Raw genomic sequence first — 24,107 nt, forward strand, 5'->3', positions numbered from 1 at the left:
AATATCCAGGTTTCAGTCAAAAATCAAACACCATACCAAGAATCAGAAAGATCTCAAATATAATGAAAAAAGACAATCAATAGATATCAACATCACAAGATGACAGAGATGTGAAAATTACCTGACAAAAATTTTAAAGAAGCATTGATTAAAATGAGCAATTACAAACATATTTGAACACACTTGAAACAAATGAAAAAAGTTAGAGGTTGAGATTGGTTCAAGATGGCGGAGTACAAGGATGTGCTCTCCCTCTTGCGAGAGCACTGGAATCACAACTAACTGCTAAACAATCATCAACAGGAAGACACTGGAACTCACCAAAAAAGATACCTCACATCCAAAGACAAAGGAGAAGCCACAGTGAGATGGTAGGAGGGGCGCAAGCACAATAAAATCAAATCCCATAATGGCCAGATGGGTGACTCACAAACTGGAGAACAATTACACCACAGAAGTGCACCCACTGGAGTGAAGGTTCTGAGCCCCATGTCAGGCTTCCCAACCTGAGGGTCCAGCAACGGAAGGAGGAATTCCAAGAGAATCAGACTTTGAAGGATAGCAGGATTTGATTGCAGGACTTTGAAAGGACTGGAGGAAACAAAGACTCCACTCTTGAAGGGCACACACAAAGTAGTATGCACATTGGGACCCAGGGTAAGGAGCAGTGACTCCACAGGAGACTGAACCAGACCTACCTACTAGTGTTGGAGGACCTCCTGCAGAAGTGGGGGGTGGCTCTGGCTCACCATGAGGACAAGGACACTGGCAGCAGAAGTTCTGGGAAGTACTCCTTGGTGTGAGCCCTCCGAGAGTCTGCCATTACCCATACCAAAGAGCCCAGGTAGGCTCCAGTGTTGGGTTGCCTCAGGCCAAACAACCAACTGGGAGGGAACCCAGTCCCACCCATCAGCAGACATGCAGATTAAAGTTTTACTGAACTCTGCCACCAGAGCAACACCCAGCTCTACCTACCACCAGTCCATCCCATCGGGAAGCTTGCACAAGCCTCTAAGTAGCCTCATCCTCCAGAGGACAGACAGCTGAATCAAGAAGGACTATAATCCTACAGCCTGTAGAACAAAAACCACATTCACAGTAAGATAAACAAGATGAAAAGGCAGATGGCTATATACCAGATGAAGGAACAAGATAAAACCACAGGAAAACAACAAAATGAAGTGGAGATAGGCAAGCTTCTAGAAAAAGAATTCAGAATAATGACAGTGAAGATGATCCAGGAGCTCAGAAAAAGAATGGAGGCAAAGGTTGAGAAGATGCAAGAAATGTTTAACAGAGATCTAGAAGAATTAAAGAACAAACAAACAGTGATGAACAATACAGTAAATGAAATGAAAAATACACTAGAAGGAATCAATAGCAAAATAACTGAGGGAGAAGAACGGATAAGTGACCTGGAAGACAGAATGGTGGAATTCACTGCTGCAGAACAGGATAAAGAAAAAAGAAAGAAAAGAAATGAAGACAGCCTAAGAAACCCTGGGACACCATTAAATGCAACAACATTCACATTACAGGGGTCCCGGGGAGAAGAGAGAGAGAAAGGACCACAGAAAATATTTGAAGAGATTATAGTCAAAAACTTCCCTAACATGGGAAAGGAAATAGTCACCTAAACCCATGAAACAGAGAGTCCCAGGCAGGAAAAACCCAAGGAGAAACACACCGAGACACATAGTAATCAAACTGACAAAATTTAAAGAAAAATAAAAATTATTGACAGCAACAAGGGAAAATGACAAATATCATACAAGAGAACGTCCATAAGGTTAACAGCTGATTTCTCAGCAGAAGTTCGACAAGCCACAAGGGAGTGCCGTGATATATTTAAAGTGATGAAAGGGAAAAACGTACAACCAAGATTACTCATCCCAGCAAGTATCTCATTCAGAGTTGATGGAGAAATCAAAAGCTTTACATACAAGCAAAAACTAAGGGAATTCAGCACCAGCAAACCAGCTCTACAACAAATGCTAAGGGAACTTCTCTAAGTGAGAAACACAAGAGAAGAAAAGGACCTACAAAAACAAACCCCCAAAAATTAAGAAAATGGTCACAGGAACATACATATCGATAATTACCTTAAACGTGAATGGATTAAATGCTCCAATCGAAAGACACAGGCTTGCTGAATGGATACAAAAACAAGACCCACATATATGCTGTCTACAACAAAACCACTTTATACCTAGGGACACATACAGACTGAAAGTGAGGGGCTGGAAAAAGATATTCCATGCAAATATAAATCAAAATAAAGCTGGAGTAGCAGTACTCATATCAGAAAAGTAGACTTTAAAATGAAGAATGTTACAAGAAACAAGGGAGGACAATACATAATGATAAAGGGATCAATCCAAAAAGAAATATAACAATTATAAATATATATACACCCAACAGAGGAGCACCTCAGTACATAAGGCAACTGCTAACAGCTATAAAAGAGGAAGTCGAAAGTAACACAATAATAGTGAGGGACTTTAACACCTCACTTACAACAATGGACAAATCATCCAAACAGAAACTTATTAAGGAAACACAAGCTTTAAATGACACAATAGATCAGATAGATTTAATTGATATTTATAGGACATTCCATCCAAAAACAGCAGATTACATTTTCTTCTCAAGTGTGCATGGAACGTTCTCCAGGATAGATCACATCTTGGGTCACAAATCAAGCCTTAGTAAATTTAAGAAGATTGAAATCATATCAAGCATCTTTTCTGACCACAATGCTATTAGATTAGAAATCAATTACAGGGAAAAAAATGTAAAAAACACAAACACATGGAGGTTATTTTATACATTACTAAATAACCAAGAGATCATTGTAGAAATCAAAGAGGAAATGAAAAAATACCTAGAGACAAATGACAATGAACAAAGACAATCCAAAACCTATGGGATGCAGCAAAAGCAGTTTTAAGAGGGAAGTTTATAGCACTACAAGTCTACTTAAAGAAACAAGAAAAATCTCAAATAAACAATCTAACATTACACCTAAAGGAACTAGAGAAAGGAACTAGAGAAAGAAGAACAAACAAACTCCAAAGTTATTAGAAGGAAAGAAATCATAAAGATCAGAGCAGAAATAACTGAAATAGAAACAAAGAAAACAATAGCAAAGATCAATAAAACTAAAAGCTGGCTCTTTGAGAAGATAAACAAAATTGATAAACCAGGTTTTCCCTGGTGGTGCAGTGGTTGAGAGTCCGCCTGCCAATGCAGGGGACGTGGGTTCGTGCCCCGGTCCGAGAAGATCCCACATGCTGTGGAGCGGCTGGGCCCGTGAGCCATGGCCACTGAGCCTGCGCATCTGGGAGAGGCCACAACAGTGAGAGGCCCGCGTACCGCAAAAACAAACAAACAAAAGAAATTGATAAACCCATTAGCCAGACCCATCAAGAAAAAGAGGGAGAGGACTCAAATCAATAAAATTAGAAATGAAAAAGGAGAAGTTACAACACACACCACAGAAATACAAGGCATCCTAAGAGACTACTACCAGCAACTCTATGCCAATAAAATGGAAACCTGGAAGAAATGGACAAATTCTTAGAAAGCTATAACCTTCGAAGACTGAACAAGAAAGAAATAGAAAATATGAACAGACCAATCACAAGTAATGAAATTGAAACTGTGATTAAAAATCTTGCAACAAACAAAAGTCCAGTACCAGATGGCTTCACAGGGGAATTCTATCAAACATTTAGAAGAGCTAACACCCATCCTTCTCAAGCTCTTCCAAAAAATTGCAGAGGAAGGAACACTCCCAAACTCATTCTATGAGGCCACCATCACTCTGATACCAAAACCAGACAAAGATACTACAAAAAAGGAAAATTGCAGACCAATATCACTGATGAATATAGATGCAAAAATCCTCAACAAAATACTAGCAAACAGAATCCAACAACACATTAAAAGGATCATACACCATGATCAAGTGGGATTTATCCCAGGGATGCAAGGATTCTTCAATATATGCAAATCAATCAATGTGATACACCATATTAACAAATTGAAGAAGAAAAATGATATGATCATCTCAATAGATGCAGAAAAACTTCTGGCAAAATTCAACACCCATTTATGATAAAAACTCTCCACAAAGTGGGCACAGAGGGAACCTACCTCAATATACTAAAGGCTGTATATGACAAACCCACAGCAAACATCATTCTCAATGGTGAAAACTGAAAGTATTTCCTCTAAGATCAGGAACAAGACAGGACGTCTACTCTCGCCACTATTATTCAACATAGTTTTGGAAGTCCTAGCCATGGCAATCAGAGACAAAAAAGAAATAAATGGAATACAAATTGGAAAAGAAGAAGTAAAATTTTCACTGTTTGCAGATGACATGATAGTATACAAAGAGAATCCTAAAGATGCCACCAGAAAAGTACTAGAGCTAATCAATGAATTTGGTAAAGTTGCAGGATACAAAATTAATGCACAGTAATCTCTTCTTTTCCAATACACTAACAACAAAAGATCAGAAAGAGAAATGAAGGAAACACTCCCAATTACCATTGCAAGAAAAAGAATAAAATAACTGGGAATAAACCTACCTAGGGAGACAAAAGACCTGTATGCAGAAAACTATAAGACACTGATGAAAGAAATCAAAGATGACACAAACAGATCGAGAGATATACCATGTTCTTGGTTTGGAAGAATCAATATTGTGAAGATGACTATACTACACAAAGCAATCTACAGATTCAATGCAATCCCTATCAAATTACCAATGGCATTTTTAACAGAACTAGAACAAAAAATCTTAAAATTTGTATGGAAACACAAAAGACCCCAAAGAGCCAAAGCAGTCTTGAGGAAAAAAAAAGGGAATCAGACCCCCTGACTTCAGACTATACTACAAAGCTACAGTAGTCAAGACAATATGATGCTGGCACAAAAACAGAAATATAGATCAATGGTACAGAATAGAAAGACCAGAGATAAACCCACACACCTATGGTCAACTAATCTATGACAAAGGAGGCAAAGATATACAATGGAGAAAAGACAGTCTCTTCAATAAGTGGTGCTGGGAAAAGTGGACAGCTACATGGAAAAGAATGAAATTAGAACACTCCCTAACACCATACACAAAAATAAACTCAAAATGGATTAGAGACCTAAATGTAAGACCGGACACTATAAAACTCTTAGATGAAAACATAGGAAGAACACTCTTTGACATAAATCACAGCAAGATCTTCTTTGATCCACCTCCTACAGTAATGGAAATAAAAACTAATATAAACAAATGGGACCTAATGAAACTTCAAAGCTTTTGCACAGCAAAGGAAACCATAAAAGACAAAAGGACCACCCTCAGAATGGGTGAAAATCTTTGCAAACAAATAAACGGACAAAGGATTAATCTCCAAAATATATAAACAGCTCATGCAGCTCAATATTAAAAAAAGAAACAACCCAATCTAAAAATGGGCAGAAGACCTAAATAGACATTTCTCTAAAGAAGATACACAGATGGCCAAGAAGCACATGAAAAGCTGCTCAACATTACTAATTATTAGAGAAATGCAAATCAAAACTACAATGAGGTATCACCTCACACCAGTCAGAATGGGCATCATCAGTAAATGTACAAACAACAAATGCTGGAGAGGGTGTGCAGAAAAGGGAACCCTCTTGCACTGTTGGTGGGAATGTAAATTGATATAGCCACTATGGAGAATAGTATGGAATTTCCTTTAAAAACTAAAAATAGGAATTACCATATGATCCAGCAATCCCACTGCTGGGCATATACCCAGAGAAAACCATAATTCAAAAAGACACATGCACCCCGATGTTCATTGCAGCACTATTTACAATAACCAGGTTATGGAAGCAACCTAAATGCCCATCGACAGACAAATGGATAAAGAAGATGTGGTACATATATATAAAATGTAATATTACTCAGCCATAAAAAGGAACGAAATTGGGTCATTTGTAGAGACATGGATGGATGTAGAGACTGTCATGCAGAGTGAAGTATGTCAGAAAGAGAAAAACAAATACCGTATATTAATGCATATATGTGGAACCTAGAAAAATGGTACAGATGAACCAGTTTGCAGGGCAGAAATAGAGACACAGATGTAGAGAACTAATGTATGGACACCAAGTGGAGAAAGTTGCTGGGGGTGGTGGTGGTGGTGTGATGACTTGGGAGATTGGGATTGACATATATACACTAATATGTATAAAATGGATAACTAATAAGAACTTGCTGTATGAAAAAATAAAATTCAAAAATTAAAAAAAAAGTTAGAAAGCCTCAGTAAAGAAATAGAAGGACCAAATAAATAAAGAACCAAATGGAAATATTCAAACTGAAAAATACAATAACTGAAATAAAAAGCTCAACAGCAAAATGGAGGGGACCAAAAAAGAGTCAGTTAACTAGAAGACAGAACAAAAATTATCCAATCTGAACAGCAGAGACAAAACAGACTGAAAAAAAAAAAAGAACAGTCTCCGAGCCCTGGGAGATTATAACAAACGTTCTAACATATTTATAATCAGAGCCCATAAAAGAGGAGAAAGAGGATGAACTAAAAAAGTACTTGAAGAAATAATGGCTGTAAACTCCCCAAATCTGGTCAGAGACATAAACTCACAGACTCAAGAATCTGTGCAAACCCCAAACAAGATAAACTCAAAGAAATACTGATCATAACAAAACTTCTGAAAACTAAAAATAAAGAGAAAAATATTGAAAGCAGTGAGAAAAAAAATTGACACATTATGTATAGGAATAAAGAATTAGAATGGTAGTGAATTCCCCAGAAGAAACAATGAAAGTCAGAAGGAAGTGGAAAAATATTTTTGATGTGATGAAAGAAAAAGCTATCAGGCCAGAATCCTATACCCAGTGAAAATATCCTTCAGAGATGAAGAAATCAAGGCATTCTCAAATTAAGAAAAACGGGCTTCCCTGGTGGCGCAGTGGTTGAGAGTCCGCCTGCCAATGCAGGGGACACGGCTTCGTGCCCCGGTCCGGGAAGATCCCACATGCCGCGGAGCGGCTGGGCCCGTGAGCCGTGGCCGCTGAGCCTGCGTGTCCGGAGCCTGTGCTCCGCAGCGGGAGAGGCCACAACAGTGAGAGGCCCGCGTACCACAAAAAAAAAAAAAAAAAGAAAAAGAAAAACAAGGATAATTTGAATCAACTTTTAAACTTAGATATGTTATGATTTTTTAATGTAATACTGTTTATTTAACTTGAAAAACATTTCAACATTCTAAACATACAAAAAAATAACAGAATATTGCAGATCGTGTTTAGTACAGAAGGTTCTTGAACTTTCATCAATGCAGTGGCTCTTGGCTTTGCTGACAATGAAGAGTTCTATGGTTTGTTTTAAAAAACAAACAGTTGAAAACTACTGCACTTCAACCAAAAAGGATCCAAAACACTTCTCATGTCAGCTGAACGCCCCCCTTTTCCACAGCTAAGAATGGCAGCAGGACGCTATGTGTCTATATACAGAAACAAGACAACCTGAAGCTAAATGCATGCCCACTGCAGTGTCCACAGGTCCAGCCCCACAGTGCATGCCTTGAGCTACAGCACCTCCAGAAGGCATCACTCCTACAGCCTCCATGCAAGCAAGGAGCGTCAAGAGTGTGTCTTGGTTGCTTTGTTCTTTTTACAAACTATAGATATGTACAGTTGAGAACTCGGGATTCCTAGCCAATGACCATAGAGTTAACACACCATCTCACAAATTTTTTTTAAAAAAAGAAAATGCCAGAAACATCTTTAAATGCCTTGTCACATCAACAGCAAAGTGCACAGAGTGAGGAGAACATGAGAGCCTTTTCATTTTTAAAATGTTTGGAAATATGTACAACTCTGATACAGTTTCCGGGTGCTCCAGACACCCATGGCCACTTCACGTAAACCACTGACAATTGCTAGAGCACTTTGAGAGACTACGATATGATCATGATCCAACTGGGTAATTAAACCTAATGAGGGCAGACTTAGATATGTTATGTTTAAAGTACCTAATGAGCAATCAAGAGGACATGTAGGGAGGTCAGCTAGATCTACCAGTCTGAGATGGAGAGAGGTCCATTATGGAAATAGGACTTGGGAATCATAGACATAGAGATTGTATTGAAAGCCATGAAGGCATAGGGATTACCCAGGGAATTATTATAGATGAAATGACACATTAACATTTTGAGGAGGAACTAGAAAATGAAACCAAAGGCCAATGAGAGTAGAGGAGAAAAAAAGTGATAGTGGTGTCACTGTCACTAAAAAAAAAAAATCTGATAAAATACCAACTATCCACTCATAGGGGAATTATACATCCATATTCTGGAACACTATGGCACTCTCTGAAAGCATGAGGTTCTGACGTGAAATAACGCCATAGTTAATTATCAATATTAATTAAACTAAAAAAAGCTCTATAGAATCCCATTTAGTTTGAGAAAACTCTGTGTGTGTGTGTGTGTGTGTGTGTGTGTGTGTGTGTGTGTGTGTGTGTGTGTTTAGAGAAAAAAAGATCAAGAAGGATATATGCCAAAATGTTAACAGTAGTTACCTCAGGGGAGTACAATTTGGGGACAAGGATGTAAGAACCTTCTCAAATATTTTTATAACGTTGAATTTTCTCCATTAATTATGTATTACTTCTTTAATATAATACATATATACACACATATATAGTAAAATTCTATTTTAAGATAAAAAATAAACTAAGGAATCCAGAATATAAATCATGTGTAAAATTATTAAGCATAAATTAAACATGAAGTTGTTTGGTGTCTGATCCAGAAGATACCAATCAGAGTCCCTTCTATCTTATTATTTGATAACAAGTAATTATTATTTAATCAACTAGTGAGTTCCATAATTATAGAGAGATATTTGCATTTAAAAAAATAACATCAGCAAGCATATCACCCCACTGCTATATACCTTCAGTTCTTTTACCACATGGAGGCAAGAACCCTACCACTGCTGTCGGTCTGGTCTCTTCCTCTAGATATTACTGTCACCTGTATTGAATTCCTAAATTTGAGGCACCAGAATTATCCTTAATAGAATGGAGGCTGACACTATGCTGCACAAACAAGAACAACGCTTCAGTAGTTAAATATTTTACCAAAAATTACATTTTTTTCTTTCTTTTTTTTTTTTTTTTTTTTTTTTTGCAGTACGTGGGCCTCCCACCGCTGTGGCCTCTCCCATTGCAGAGCACAGGCTCCGGACGCGCAGGCTCAGCGGCCATGGCTCACGGGCCCAGCCGCTCCGCGGCACGTGGGATCTTCCCGGACCGGGGCACAAACACGCGTCCCCTGCATCGGCAGGCGGACTCTCAACCACTGCGCCACCAGGGAAGCCCCCCAAATTACATTTTTACCAGCATCATTCGCTCAGTTTTTTTTAAATGAAATAGATATGTAATACACAAAAAACATCTAGTGAAAAGAAAAATAAATAATGATGTAAAACACTTAGAAGTGTGCCTGGCACGTGGTGAGTATTCAATAAGTATTATTCATTTCCAGAACTCCACCTGTCCCCCATTGGGTGGCATCTAAGTGGGAGGTGGCCTCCCCTCACCTATCCCCCGACCCCAAGGTTCAGCAGATCAGTGCACCCAAGCCCTAAAGCCTGACCTCCACTTCACATCCTGGTAGCCCTCCTGGTAGCAGTAAGCTACTTCTCTCTGTGCCTCATCTGGTTACCCAACTATAAAACAAAGATACAAATTGCACTTGCCTCAAAGGACTTCTGTGAGGGTTGGAACGAGTTAATTTAAGAAAGCACTCAGAACACTGTTGGGCATGCCCAAAACACGTTAGATATATTTTTCATTTCAAAAAGCAAAGGTCAAATCCTCTGTCTTCCTCCCCGTAGTACAGCCAGGGACAGGTCCATGACACATCTTAGCAATCTGACACTCTTCCTTTGGACTGGGTATCTGGATGAAGCACAGCAAGGAAGAGAGGGAGGCGGGACCCCTACATTGCAACAGTGCAGCAGCGTCCCCGTCAGCTATATTAAGGTCACTCTGCATCTTGCTTCCTGTTTGCCGATCTGCCAGGGCACTTTTGATTATTGCCTCCTCCAAATTCTGGTGCCTCAGCCTCCCATCAGTACTGTAAGCTATCCTGCTTGTCCATCACCCCCAAAGTCACCTTACAAGCAAGAACCCTAACTAATACATTACAGTTGTGACCATGGGGAAAATATATAATTGGAATGAAACGTATCAACATTTTTAAAAGCAACTGAGTGATAGAACTATGTATGAAGTTTAACCTTCTTTGTACTGTCACTGTCCTTTATTTTCCCTTTTGTTTAATAAGCATTTACTACCTTAAATTGCAATCACATTTTAAATCCCAAGAAGATAATTTGTCACACTTCAACATATCATGTCTCCCTGATTTGTTATTCATAATCTTGAGAAGTAACTAAAATCAGAAATAAAGTTCACCCTTTATAATAATTTATGCCCTTGTTAATCAAATATCCTTTGCAATGGCAGAAATATAAACTAAGACTAGGCTTTGGAGAAATAGGCAACAGTGGTAGGACATCACTCATTTTAACAACCACCTTCATAACTCAAGATCAAAGGATAAAAATAAGGTCATGTCTCACCCGACAAAAAGGTTGCACACAACATGAAATGAGAATTTTTCTGCCGCCTTAAATTAAACTTAAATAGAAAAATGATCAAATCACCTCAGAACATTAAGCTACAACCCAGTTGTAAATCAGTCACTTGAAGAAAAGCCACAGGCACTTCTAGTGCCAACTATATCATTAGTGTGGTTCAAGGATGGTACAACTGCAAAGGAGTTATGTGCACAGGCTTTGGAATTGAAAACCAGCTCTGCCTCTCACTACCATCTATGACCTGACCTCTCACTGCCTCAGTTTCCTCATCTGTAAAATAAGGATTCAGTGGGATAAGCCATATAAAGCCTGGCATCTGAAACACACAATAAATGGTAACTATTTTAATTATTTGTCAATAGTCCCAATTAGGCATCATTTATAAAGTCCAGCTTTTTATAGCCAATTCTGTAAATAACAAGCAATTTGAACCCATTTTTTGGAAAATTTTTTGAGACAAAATTCTCATAACATAAAACTTACTGGTTTTGGTTTTGTTTTTTTGTGGTACGCGGGCCTCTCACTGTTGTGGCCTCTCCCGTTGCGGAGCACAGGCTCCGGACGCGCAGGCTCAGCGGCCATGGCTCACGGGCCCAGCCGCTCCGCGGCACGTGGGATCTTCCCGGACCGGGGCACGAACCCGTGTCCCCTGCATCGGCAGGCGGATTCTCAACCACTGCGCCACCAGGGAAGCCCAAAACTTACTGTTTTAAAGCATACAGTTCAGCGTGCTGAATACATTTTTAATTGAAATAATGCAGAAACCAGGAGGCATAACTTGCAGATAAAAACAGAAGATTAATCCACTCTCATAGAAACTAAGTGGACAGCACTGGTATTATGAGGGCTCTAGTGTAACCCGTAAAATATGAAACATGAAGTCCAGTGGTAGGGCCAAATTTACTGTAAGTTAGGCTGCTGCGTTCACTTATTAGAAAGAAAACGGCTGTTTCACCTCGCCTCTTCCAATGATTCCCTCAAGTATTGAGGGAGATGGGAGAGTGGGGAGTAAAAGGTGTACTTTTGCAATCCTTCATTAGAATCATATTGATTCTATTTTTATTAGTTTTTAACAGTATTTGGTCATCAGCTAGGCAGTATAATTCAGCAATTTAAAAGACCTCAGGGCTTCCCTGGTGGCGCAGTGGTTGAGAATCCGCCTGCCGATGCAGGGGACACGGGTTCGTGCCCCGGTCCGGGAAGATCCCACATGCCGCGGAGCGGCTGGGCCCGTGAGCCGTGGCCGCTGAGCCTGCGCGTCCGGAGCCTGTGCTCCGCAACGGGAGAGGCCACAGCAGTGAGAGGCCCGCGTACCACACACACACAAAAAAAAAGACCTCAGAGTCTTAATCCTGTTTCCATAGTTCACAACTGGACAAGTTGAAAATCTTCTCCAAGCCTCAGTTTCCTTCCCTATCAAATAAGGGTAATAAGAGTTGTGAACGTATGTGGTTGTTTTGTAAATGAAATAAGTTATAAGGACTTTACACAGTTCCTGATAAAGAGTAAGCACTCCATACACATCATGATTATGATTTATATTTCCTATGACATATTTATGCATGTTATTTAAACATCAGCAAATTTTCAGGGTTGATTTTAACTTAAACATGAATATCAGACAGAAAGTAATTTAGTGCGAATCTACCCAAATAATGATGTTTGCATCTCATCTATGATATTCCCATCACATGGTCATGCAGTTTGTTTGAATTCATCTGGTGACCAATTATTCATGACTTCCTAAAGCCGATCATTTCATTTTTATAAAACAAAGACCTTACTTATATTAAAACATAAAGGGAAGATGGTTTTTTAAACTATGATTTATTTGTTCATTTATTCCAGCAAATATTTACTATGGGAACTGAGAATATGGCAATGAATAAGGCCGAACAACAGTGAAGCTTGGAGATCCTCAATAATAAACTTACTATTAACTGAAAAATGTTTAGCCATTTCAAAACTAATAATAATACTACTATAAAAATCTTGCTGCAAGAAGAGGAATGTAGCTAGATCAGTGAGAGTAACAAAGTTGCTTCATGAATAATATAGCTGGGAAGCAAAATTATATCACCAAAAGGAAACAGCAGTAGCAAATGGAATTGTTTCATGATTGAAGCGCTGGCATCATACATGAGGGCTTGAATAACAATCTCTCCATCTTATTACCCCACATAACTGAGTTTACAATAAAATAAAAGGGAAAGTGGCCATTCATGAAATGGAGGTAATTTATTACTAGCATGACACACAAAAAAATCTAAGAAACAACACTTTGAGCTATGATCCTGGAGGGGAGGACAATTTAGTGACATCATGAGTACTTTTTAAATATCACTTTGAGAACGGTGTTATACAAGGATGGAGAAAGAACAGATGTGATAAAGCACTGGTAGTAAGTGGGTACTCACTCCGCAGAACAGGGTATGCGTGAAAGTCAAGTTGAAATGTTGTTGGATAAAGGGTAGTACCTACTGAATGCTATGCCCTCTCATAACCTCCGTTCACTTAGTTGTGACGGAGACCAAGCAGGTGGAAATTAGTGAAAGACGGAAGAGAAAGCATTCAAAGAAGAGGCAGACTCAAAGAAGATGAGTCTTCCCTACTTTATCAAGAATGAACCCAGGAACACACTGTTGTATGGTTGAGGAAGATCAACTAGGGAATACGGATTGCTGTGATGATCTGAAAATGCACACATGCAAGTTCATAGAAAATCTGGCTTACAGATTTGACAAGGGGTTCACAGATCCCGTGAGGTCCATTCATGGACTCCAAGCTAAGCATTCTTGCCTTGTGGGAAGACCAAGCAGAATATGGCTACTTGTGAAAAATTTGACAACTTGGTTTTATATATGTATACAATTTTCCTGATATAAAATAATTGGTTATAAAAATACAAAAATTCAGAAAATACACAAAACATGAAGAAGATAAGTAAGATCACTAATGGTCCTGCTGGCAAGAGATGATCAATATAATATTTTTGCATGTATCCTTTGCAGTCTTCTTCACTTAACCATACACTGTGAACATCTTTCCAAGTCAATAAAAGTAAAGTCACACCCTTTTTAATGGAAGCATGGTATTTCATAGTATAGCTGTGCCATGATCTAGTTAACATCCAATTTCCTATTGCTGTTTCTGATTTTTCTTCTTTTTTTTTTTTTGGCCATGCCATGTGGCTTGTGGGATTACAGTTCCCTGACCAGGGATCGAACCCAGGCCACAGCAGTGAAAGCACTGAGTCCTAACCACTGGACTGCCAGGGAATTCCCCAGTTTTTCATTCTTAATAAAAATATTTCAATACATGTTTCTTTGTGCACCTGCACAATTTCCTTCTTAGAATAAATTATTTTAACTAAATTGCTGATTCAAATGGCATACACATTTCAAAGGGATTTCTTATATTCATTCACTACTCACTCATTTATTCATTCAACAAATATTTTCTGAATGTCTATTTGTCCTAGGCTCTGTTCTAGGTTCTGGGGATAGAGAAGAGAACGAAAGAGATAAAAATACCAGCTCTCCTTGAATTTATATTAAAATAAAGTAAATTAATAAAATATATCAAATAAACGGGTTACATGGTGATAAAATCTATGAAGCAAATTAAAGTGGGGAAGGAGGCTAAGGAGTATGGTAAGATGATATCTAAAACAGGATGTTTGAAGAAAGCCTTATTGAAGAAGTGACGTGTAGTGAAGCCCTGAAAAAGAGCAATGACCCTGAGGCAGAAGCCTGCCTGGCAAATTCAAGGAATATCACTGACGCCTGTGTGGCTAGAGTGGAATGAGGAAGGGTCAGAATAGGAGGAAATTAGGTCAAAAAGGCATCAGAAAGCAGAGAGGAAGACCTTTTATGGGCTAAGGGTCTAAAAAATAACTTTGGCTGCTGTAGGTAGAAAGCCATGGGAGGGTTTTTTGAACGGAGTTTTAATATAATCATTTTGGCTGCAGTGTCGGAAATAAACTGTATGAAGGGTGGGAGATTACAAGGGCTAAATCAAGGAGATGAGTTTGAACATTACTGCTAGAGGTACCTTGGACCAGGGAAGGTGGTGAAAAGGGTGAAAAGATTTTCTCAGGATTAAATGTGCAGTGGGAGAGAAATCAAGAAACACTTCAGGGTTTTTAGCCTGCACAACTAGAAGAAAGCAGTTTCCATTTACTGAGATGGAGAACACTGAATGAAGAGCAAGTTTAAGGAAGAGGATGATGAGTTTGACTTCTGACATGCACAGTTTGATATTCCAACTTATGCAAGTGAAGATGCAGGTGAGCTGTTGGATATACAAGTTTGGAGTCCAAGGGCAAAGGTCAAGATAAGAGAAAAAATTAATAATCCATTGTATCATAGCGATGGGAATTAAAGCCCTTAGACAGTATGAGATCACTTAGGAATTAAGTGAACATGGGGAAGAAGTCTGGGCATCAAGCCTTAGAACAGTCCTACATCCAGATGTCAGGGGTGTGAGGAGGAAGGAGCCAGGAGACCGAGGAATAAAACCAGAAAAGTGGGAGCTCAAGAAAAGAGTTTGGAAGGATGGAATAATCAAAGTCCAATAGGATGAGGACTCAGAATTGGAGAATGGACTTTGCAAGATGGACATCAGTGATAACCTTGACAAGTACATTTTCAGTGAAGCAGAGAGAGTAGGGTCCAATAAAGAGTGAGAGGAGGGGAACTGGAGACAACCAAAGGGAAACAGAGGAACAGTAGTTGAATAGGTAAGGTCAATAGAGGGATTTACATTTGGCTTGCTTTTCAGACTATAAATATTATAGCATATTTATATGCTTATGGAACTATCCGATAGAGAAAGTACAAAGTAATAGTGAAAAAGAAGAAGTGAATTCTTGAAGCAATGCCCTGAGAGGAAATGCAATTTAATACACAGTTTAGAATGCTGGCCATTGTCAGGGCTATGGACACTAAACCTAGAAAGAAGGATAATTGTAATTAAAATCATCCCACAAACATTAATCCAGTCTCAGATGACTAGATCAGTGAACTCTTTTGAATACTTTAAGGAGAAAGTAACACCAATCTTCCACAAATTCTTCCAGATTACCAAAAAGGGAACACATCCTAACATATTCTATGAGGCAAAAACCTGACAAAGACATTACAAGAAAGGGAAACTACAAACCAATTTATTTCATAAGAATACACGTAAAAGGCCTGAACAAACATTAGCAAATATAATCTAGTAATACAAAACAAGAATAATACATCATAACTAAGTGGGACTTATATCAGAAATTTAATGTTGGTTTAACATTTTAGAAATCAATCAAATTAATTCACTACATATTAACAAAATAAAGGGAGGAGGAACCAAGATGGTGGAGTAGAAGGACGTGCTCTCACTCCCTCTTGCAAGAACACCAAATCACAACTAGCTGCTGGGAAATCATCAAAAGGAAGACACTGGAACTCACCAAAAAAGATACCCCACAACAAAAGACAACAGAGAAGCCACAATGAGATGGTAGGAGGGGAGAAATCACAGTAAAATCAAATAACTGATGGGTGGGTGACTCACAGACTTGAGAACACTTATACCACAGAAGTCCACCCACTGGAGTGAAGGTTCTGAGCCCCACGTCAGGCGTCCCAACCTTGGGGTCCGGCAACAGGAGGAGGAATTCCTAGAGAATCAGACTTTGAAGCCTAGTGGGAATCGATTGCAGGACTTTGCCAGGACTGGGGGAAACACAGACTCCACACTTGGAGGGCACAAACAAAGTAGTGTACGCATCGGGACCCAGGGGAAGGAGCAGTGACCCGAGGGGAGACTGAACCAGACCTACCTGCTAGTGTTGGAGGGTCTCCTACAGAGGCGGGGGGTGGCTGTGGCTCACCATGAGGACAAGGACACTGGCAGCAGAAGTTCTGGGAAGTACTCCTTGGTGTGAGCCCTCCCAGAGTCTGCCATTAGCCCCAGCAAAGAGCCCAGGTAGGCTGCAGTGTTGGGTTGCCTCAGGCCAAACAACCAACAGGGATGGAAAGGGAACCAAGCCCCACCCATCAGGGGTCAAGTGGATTAAAGTTTTACTGAGCTCTGCCCACCAGAGCAACAGTCAGCTCTACCCATCACCAGTCCCTCCCATCAAGCCTCTTAGATAGCCTCATCCACCAGAGGGCAGACAGCAGAAGCAAGAAGAACTACAATTCTGCAGCTTGTGGAACAAAAACCACATTCACATAAAGATAGACAAGATGAAAAAGCAGAGGGCTATGTACGAGATGAAGGAACAAGATAAAACCCCAGAAAAACAATTAAATGTAGTGGAGATAGGCAACCTTCCAGAAAAAGAATTCAGAATAATGATAGTGAAGATGATCCAGGTGCTCAGAAAAAGAATGAAGGCAAAGATCGAGAAGATGCAAGAAATGTTTAACAAAGACCTAGAAGAATTAAAGAACAAACAAACAGAGATGAGCAATACAATAACAGAAATGAAAAATACACTAGAAGGAATCAATAGCAGAATAACTGAGGCAGAAGAACGGATAAGTGACCTGGAAGACAGAATAGTGGAATTCACTGCTGCGGAACAGAATAAAGAAAAAAGAATGAAAAGAAATGAAGACAGCCTAAGAGACCTCTGGGACAACACTGAACGCAAAAACATTCACATTATAGGGGTCCCAGAAGGAGAAGAGAGAGAGAAAGGATCAGAGAAAATATTTGAAGAGATTATACTCAAAAACATCCCTAACATGGGAAAGGAAATAGCCACCCAAGTCCAGGAAGTGTAGAGAGTCCAATAGAGGATAATCCCAAGGAGAAACACACCGAGACACATAGTAATCAAATTGGCAAAAATTAAAGACAATGGCAAATTACTGAAAGCAACAAAGGAAAATGACAAATAACATACAAGGGAACTCCCATAAGGTTAACAGCTGATTTATCAGCAGAAACTCTACAAGCCAGAAGGGAGTGGCATGACATATTTAAACAGATGAAAGGGAAGAAACTACAACCAAGATTACTCTACCCAGCAGGGATCTCATTTAGATTCAATGGAGAAATCAAAAGCTTTACAGACAAGCAAAAGCTAAGAGAATTCAGCACCACCAAACCAGCTCTACAACAAATGCTAAGGGAACTTCTCTAAGTGGGAAACACAAGATAAGAAAAGGACCTACAAAAATAAACCCAAAACAATTAAGAAAATGGTCACAGGAACGTATATATCGATAATTACCTTACTGTGAATGGGTTAAATGCTCCAATCAAAAGACACAGGCTTGCTGAATGGATACAAAAACAAGACCCATATATATGCTGTCTACAAGAGACCCACGTCAGACCTAGGGACACATACAGACTAAAAGTAAGGGGATGGAAAAAGATGTTCCATGCAAACGGAAATCAAAAGAAAGCTGGAGTAGCTATACTCGTGTCAGGTAAAATAGACAATAAAATAAAGAATGTTACAAGAGACAAGGAAGGACACGACATAATGATGAAGGGATCAATCCAAGAAGAAGATATAACAATTATAAATATATGTGCACCCAACATAGGAGCACCTCAATACATAAGGCAACTGCTAACAGCTATAAAAGAGGAAATAGACAGTAACACAACCATAGTGGGGTACTTTAACACCTCAATTACACCAATGGACAGATCATCCAAAATGAAAATAAATAAGGAAACAGAAGCTTTAAATGACACAATAGACCAGATAGATTTAATTGATATTTATAGGATAATCCATCCAAAAACAGCAGATTACACTTTCTTCTCAAGTACGCATGGAACATTCTCCAGGACAGATCACATCTTGGGTCACAAATCAAGGCTCAGTGAATTTAAGCCAATTGAAATCATATCAAGCATTTTTTCTGACCACAATGCTATTAGATTAGAAATGAATTACATGGAAATAAATGTAAAGAGCACAAACACATGGAGGCTAAACGATATGTTACTAAATAACCAATAGATCACTGAAGAAATCAAAGAGGAAATCGAAAAATTAACAGACACAAATGACAATGAAAACATGACAATCCAAAACCTATGGAATGCAGCAAAAGCAGTTCTAAGAGGGAAGTTTTAGCTATACAAGCCTACCTCAAGAAACAAGAAAAATCTCAAGTAAACAATCTAAACTTACACCTAAAGGAAGTAGAGAAAGAAGAACAAAAAATCCCCAAAGTTAGCAGAAGGAAAGAAATCATAAAGACCAGAGCAGAAGTAAATGAAATAGAAACAAAGAAAACAATAGCAAAGATCAATAAAAGTAAAATCTGGTTCTTTGAGAAGATAAACAAAATTGATAAACCATTAGTCAGACTCATCAAGAAAAAGAGGGAAAGTACTCAAATCAATCAAATTAGAAATGAAAAAGGAGAAGTTACAACACACACTGCAGAAATAGAAAGCATCCTAAGAGACTACTACAAACAACTCTATGCCAATAAAATGGGCAACCTGGAAGAATGGACAAATTCTTAGAAAGGTATAACCTTCCAAGACTGAACCAGGAAGAAACAGAAAATATGAACAGACCAATCACAAGTAATGAAATTGAAACTGTGATTAAAAATCTTGCAACAAACAAAAGTACAGTACCAGATGGTTTCACAGGTGAATTCTATCAAACATTTAGAGAAGAGCTAACAGCCATCCTTCTCAAACTCTTCCAAAACATTGCAGAGGAAGGAATACTCCCAATCTCATTCTATGAGGCCACCATTACCCTGAAACCAAAACCAGACAAAGATACTACAAAAAAAGCAAACTACAGACCAACATCATTGATGAATATAGATGCAAAAATACCCAACAAAATACCAGCAAACAGAATCCAACAACAGATTAAAAGGATCAAACTCCATGATCAAGTGGGATTTATCCCAGGGATGCAAGGATTCTGCAATATACGCAAATCAATCAATGTGATGCTCCATATTAACAAATTGAAGAATAAAAACCATATGATCATCTCAATAGATGCAGAAAACACTTTTGACAAAATTCAACACCCATTTATGATAAAAACTCTCCAGAAAGTGGGCATAGAAGGGACCATACCTCAACATAATAAAGGCCATGTATGACAAACCCACAGATAACATCATTCTCAATGGTGAAAAACTGAAAGCATTTCCTCTAAGATCAGGAATAAAACAAGGTTGCCCACTCTCATCACTATTATTCAACATAGTTTTGGAAGTCCTAGCCACAGCAATCAGAGAAGAAAAAGAAATAAAAGTAATACAAATTGGAAAAGAAGTAAAACTGTCACTGTTTGCAGATGACATGATACTATACATAGAGAATCCTAAAGATGCCACCAGAAAACTACTAGAGCTAATCAATGAATTTGGTAAAGTTGCAGGATACAAAATTAATGCACAGAAATCTCTTGCATTCCTATACACTAATGATGAAAATTCTGAAAGTGAAATTATGGAAACACTCCCATTTACCACTGCAACAAAAAGAATAAAATACCTAGTAATAAACCTACCTAGGGAGACAAAAGACCTGTATGCAGAAAACTATAAAACGCAGATGAAAAAAATTAAATATGATACCAACGGATGGAGAGATATACCATGTTCTTGGATTCAAAGAATCAATTTTCTGAAAATGACTCTACCACCCAAAGCAATCTACAGATCAATGCAATCCCTATCAAATTATCAATGGCTTTTTTTTTTTTTTTTGCCATATGCGGGCCTCTCACTGTTGTTGTCTCTCCCGTCACGGAGCACAGGCTCCAGACACACAGGCTCAGCGGCCATGGCTCACGGGCTGAGCCACTCCAAGGCATGTGGGATCCTCCCGGGCCGGGGCACAAACCTGTGTCCCCTGCATTGGCAAGTGGACTCTCAAACACTGTGCCACCAGGGAAGCCCCAATGGCAGTTTTTACAGAACTAGAACAAATCATCTTAAAATTTGTATGGAGACAGAAAAGACTGTGAATAGCCAGAGCAGTCTTGAGGGAAAAAAACGGAGATGGAGGAATCAGACTCCCTGACTTCAGACTATACTACAAAGCTACAGTAATCAAGACAATATGGTACTGGCACAAAACCAGAAACATAGATCAGTGGAACAAGATAGAAAGCCCAGAGATAAACTCACGCACCTATGGTCAACTAATCTATGACAAAGGAGGCAGATATAAAATGGAGAAAAGACAGTCTCTTCAATAAGTGGTGCTGGGAAAACTGGACAGCTACATTTAAAAGAATGATATTAGAACACTCCCTAACACCATACACAAAAATAAACTCAAAATGGATTAGAGACCTAAATGTAAGACCAGACACTATTAAACTCTTAGACAAAAACATAGAAAGAACACTCTTTGACATAAATCACAGCAAGATCTTCTTTGATCCACCTCCTACAGTAATGGAAATAAAAACAAAAATAAACAAATGGGACCTAATGAAACTTCAAAGCTTTTGCACAGCAAAGGAAACCATAAACAAGACGACAAGACAACCCTCAGAATGGGAGAAAATATTTGCAAATGAATCAACAGACAAAGGATTAATCTCCAAAATATATAAACAGCTCATGCAGCTCCATATTAAAGAAACAAACAATCCAATCCAAAAATGGGCAGAAGACCTAAATAGACATTTCTCTAAAGAAGACATACAGATGGCCAAGAAGCACATGAAAAGCAGCTCAACATCACTAATTATTAGAGAAATGCAAATCAAAACTACAGTGAGGTACCACCTCACACCAGTTAGAATGGGCATCATCAGTAAATGTACAAACAACAAATGCTGGAGAGGGTGTGCAGAAAAGGGAACCCTCTTGCACTGTTGGTGGGAATGTAAATTGATATAGCCATTATGGAGAATAGTATGGAATTTCCTTTAAAAACTAAAAATAGGAATTACCATATGATCCAGCAATCCCACTTCTGGGCATATACCCAGAGAAAACCATAATTCAAAAAGACACATGCACCCCAATGTTCATTGCAGCACTATCTACAATAGCCAGGTCATGGAAGCAACCTAAATGCCCATCTACAGATGAATGGATAAAGATGATGTGGTACATATATACAATGAAATATTACTCAGCCATAAAAAGGAACGAAATTGGGTCATTTGTTGAGATGTGGATGGATCTAGAGACTGTCATACAGAGTGAAATAAGTCAGAAAGAGAAAAACAAATATTGTATATTAACGCATGTATGTGGAACCTAGAAAAATGGTACAGATGAACTGGTTTACAGGGCCGAATTTGAGACACAAATGTAGAGAACGAATGTATGGACACCAAGGGGGGGAAACCACAGTGGGGTGGGGGTGGTGGTGTGCTGAATTGGGTGATTGGGATTGACATGTATACACTGATGTGGATAAAACTGATGACTAATAAGAACCTGCTGTACAAACAAACAAACAAACAAACAAACAAAACCAACTAATACTAAACTTTCTTTGGGTTATTTGTAAGGAAATATGTTAATATAAATATTTCAGACATTACATGAAATTTATAAAAATCTTATACGTTCTGGTATAATGTTATAAGTCACAATTCTAGTTATTACTTTAAAATGTATATCTCAGAAATAACTAAATTTCCTTGTCAATTGCATTATTATGGACTTTCATCAAATCTTTAACCGTGGTCATTTTTAAGTCTTTTGTCATTTACAGACAGTTCTGGGTGTACTCTGATGCTTTTGCAAAAATGTTCCTATAAAAGTGTTTCACCTTCAAGGAATTCATGGAAAAGACTGACAGGTACAGGTTTCTGGTAACTGACTATACTGCTGAACTGAATGAATAAGCATTTTCAGAACTCTAATGGAAAACTGATGAATTCATAAAAGTGCTAACAAAAGATCAAGCTGAAATAAAACATTACATAGGACTGAGTGAACTGATGAGGATGATTATAATTTTTGTGACTTTCTGTTTGAATAAAAAAAAAAATCCCCTGCAAAAAATAAATAGATAACTAAAGGAGAAAATTTAAATATTTAGTAGTTGTAGAAAATGCATTTGAGAAAATTTAACATCCATTCTTCTCAATTCTGAGGAATAAAACTGAAGTTGCTTTATATAAGATGAAGAATCTACAAATAAACAAAAATAACAATAATAACTATGAAAAACATCATACTTAATAATGGAATATCAAAAGCCTTCCCCATGAGATTGGGAAGATAAAAATATCAGCCAGCACACTTTTATTCCATATTTATTCCATATTGAATAGCCAATGTAATAAGATAGAAAAATTTGTTAAAGGTATGAGAATTGAAAAGAAAGAAGTATCACTGTTATTGGTAGTCAATATTATAATGAATAGCAAATAAATTAATGAATAAAAGAGTAATAATAAATTATAAATTAATGTAACAAAGGTCACTGGAAGATCAATGTACAAAACTCACTTGTATTGCTAACAAATATAAAACATAATTTTAAATGTGCCAATTAAATTAACATGAAAACATCACATATCCCAGAATTTAACAGAAAATGTGTGATAACCTTACCAAACAAATGAAATAAAATGTTATATAAAAATGTTACTCAGAAAAATTTTTTAATCTCTAATGCAAATACATAAATCATCGGTCAAATTTAAGTACAGATTTAATGAGATCCCAACCAAAAATCAAGTTGATTCTAAAATTAGAAGGAAGTGTGAAAAAGACAAGTATACCCAAGATAATCTTGAAGAAGAACAACAAAATTTGGAAGGTTTACACTACTATATCTAAAATTATTATGAAACCACAGTAGCTAAAACTATGCAATGTTGGCACATGAATAGAAATATAGAGTAATGGAACCATACAGATAGTTTAAAAACAGGCCCATACATATCAGGTTCAGCTGATTATAGCAAAGGTGACTGCAATTCTAAAAGAAAATAATCGTTCTTTCAAAAAATTGGGGAGCATCAATTAGACATTCATATAAGGAAAAAGAAGATTTCTGCAATGATTCCCAACTTATATTTATCACCTACGAGTACAGGCCATGTACAATAAGATCCCCACTTGCTGAAAACTCAAGGAATCTATTTGGAGACTGGATTCATCCCATCTCACTCCTGATGGCATCACCAAAGCTATTCTGCCTCTAGTCCTTACTCCAATGTAGAGATATTTGAAAGGAAGTTAGAAATATAACCTTTCACTAATTCCCCAAGAGGGCTTACACTGAAGAGTGGTAGGTTGAGAAAGGGTCAGTGCATTCTTTCCTTTTTCCTAAAATTTTTCCAGCTCACTATCCTTTTATGATATATAGCATTGTTCTAATTTCAGAAATGGTCATACTTTTTTCTATACAACTCAGATTAACGTATTAGAGAGGAAAATTTAAAGATCTGGTCATTAAAAATAAGCACTAGCTGTTCTGTTTTGAAAGA

The 24,107-nt window shown here is 38.0% G+C and overlaps 1 protein-coding gene across 4 annotated transcripts in view; it reads right to left on the bottom strand.

Annotated features, from left to right (window-relative positions):
* The window catches only part of NELL2 (neural EGFL like 2), a 443,340-nt gene that overhangs the window by 278,930 nt on the left and 140,303 nt on the right, over window positions 1-24,107 (bottom strand). The gene's annotated exons all lie outside the window — the stretch shown is intronic.

The sequence above is a fragment of the Kogia breviceps genome, chromosome 12, assembly GCF_026419965.1.
Source record: "Kogia breviceps isolate mKogBre1 chromosome 12, mKogBre1 haplotype 1, whole genome shotgun sequence".
Classification (NCBI taxonomy): Eukaryota; Metazoa; Chordata; class Mammalia; order Artiodactyla; family Physeteridae; genus Kogia; species Kogia breviceps.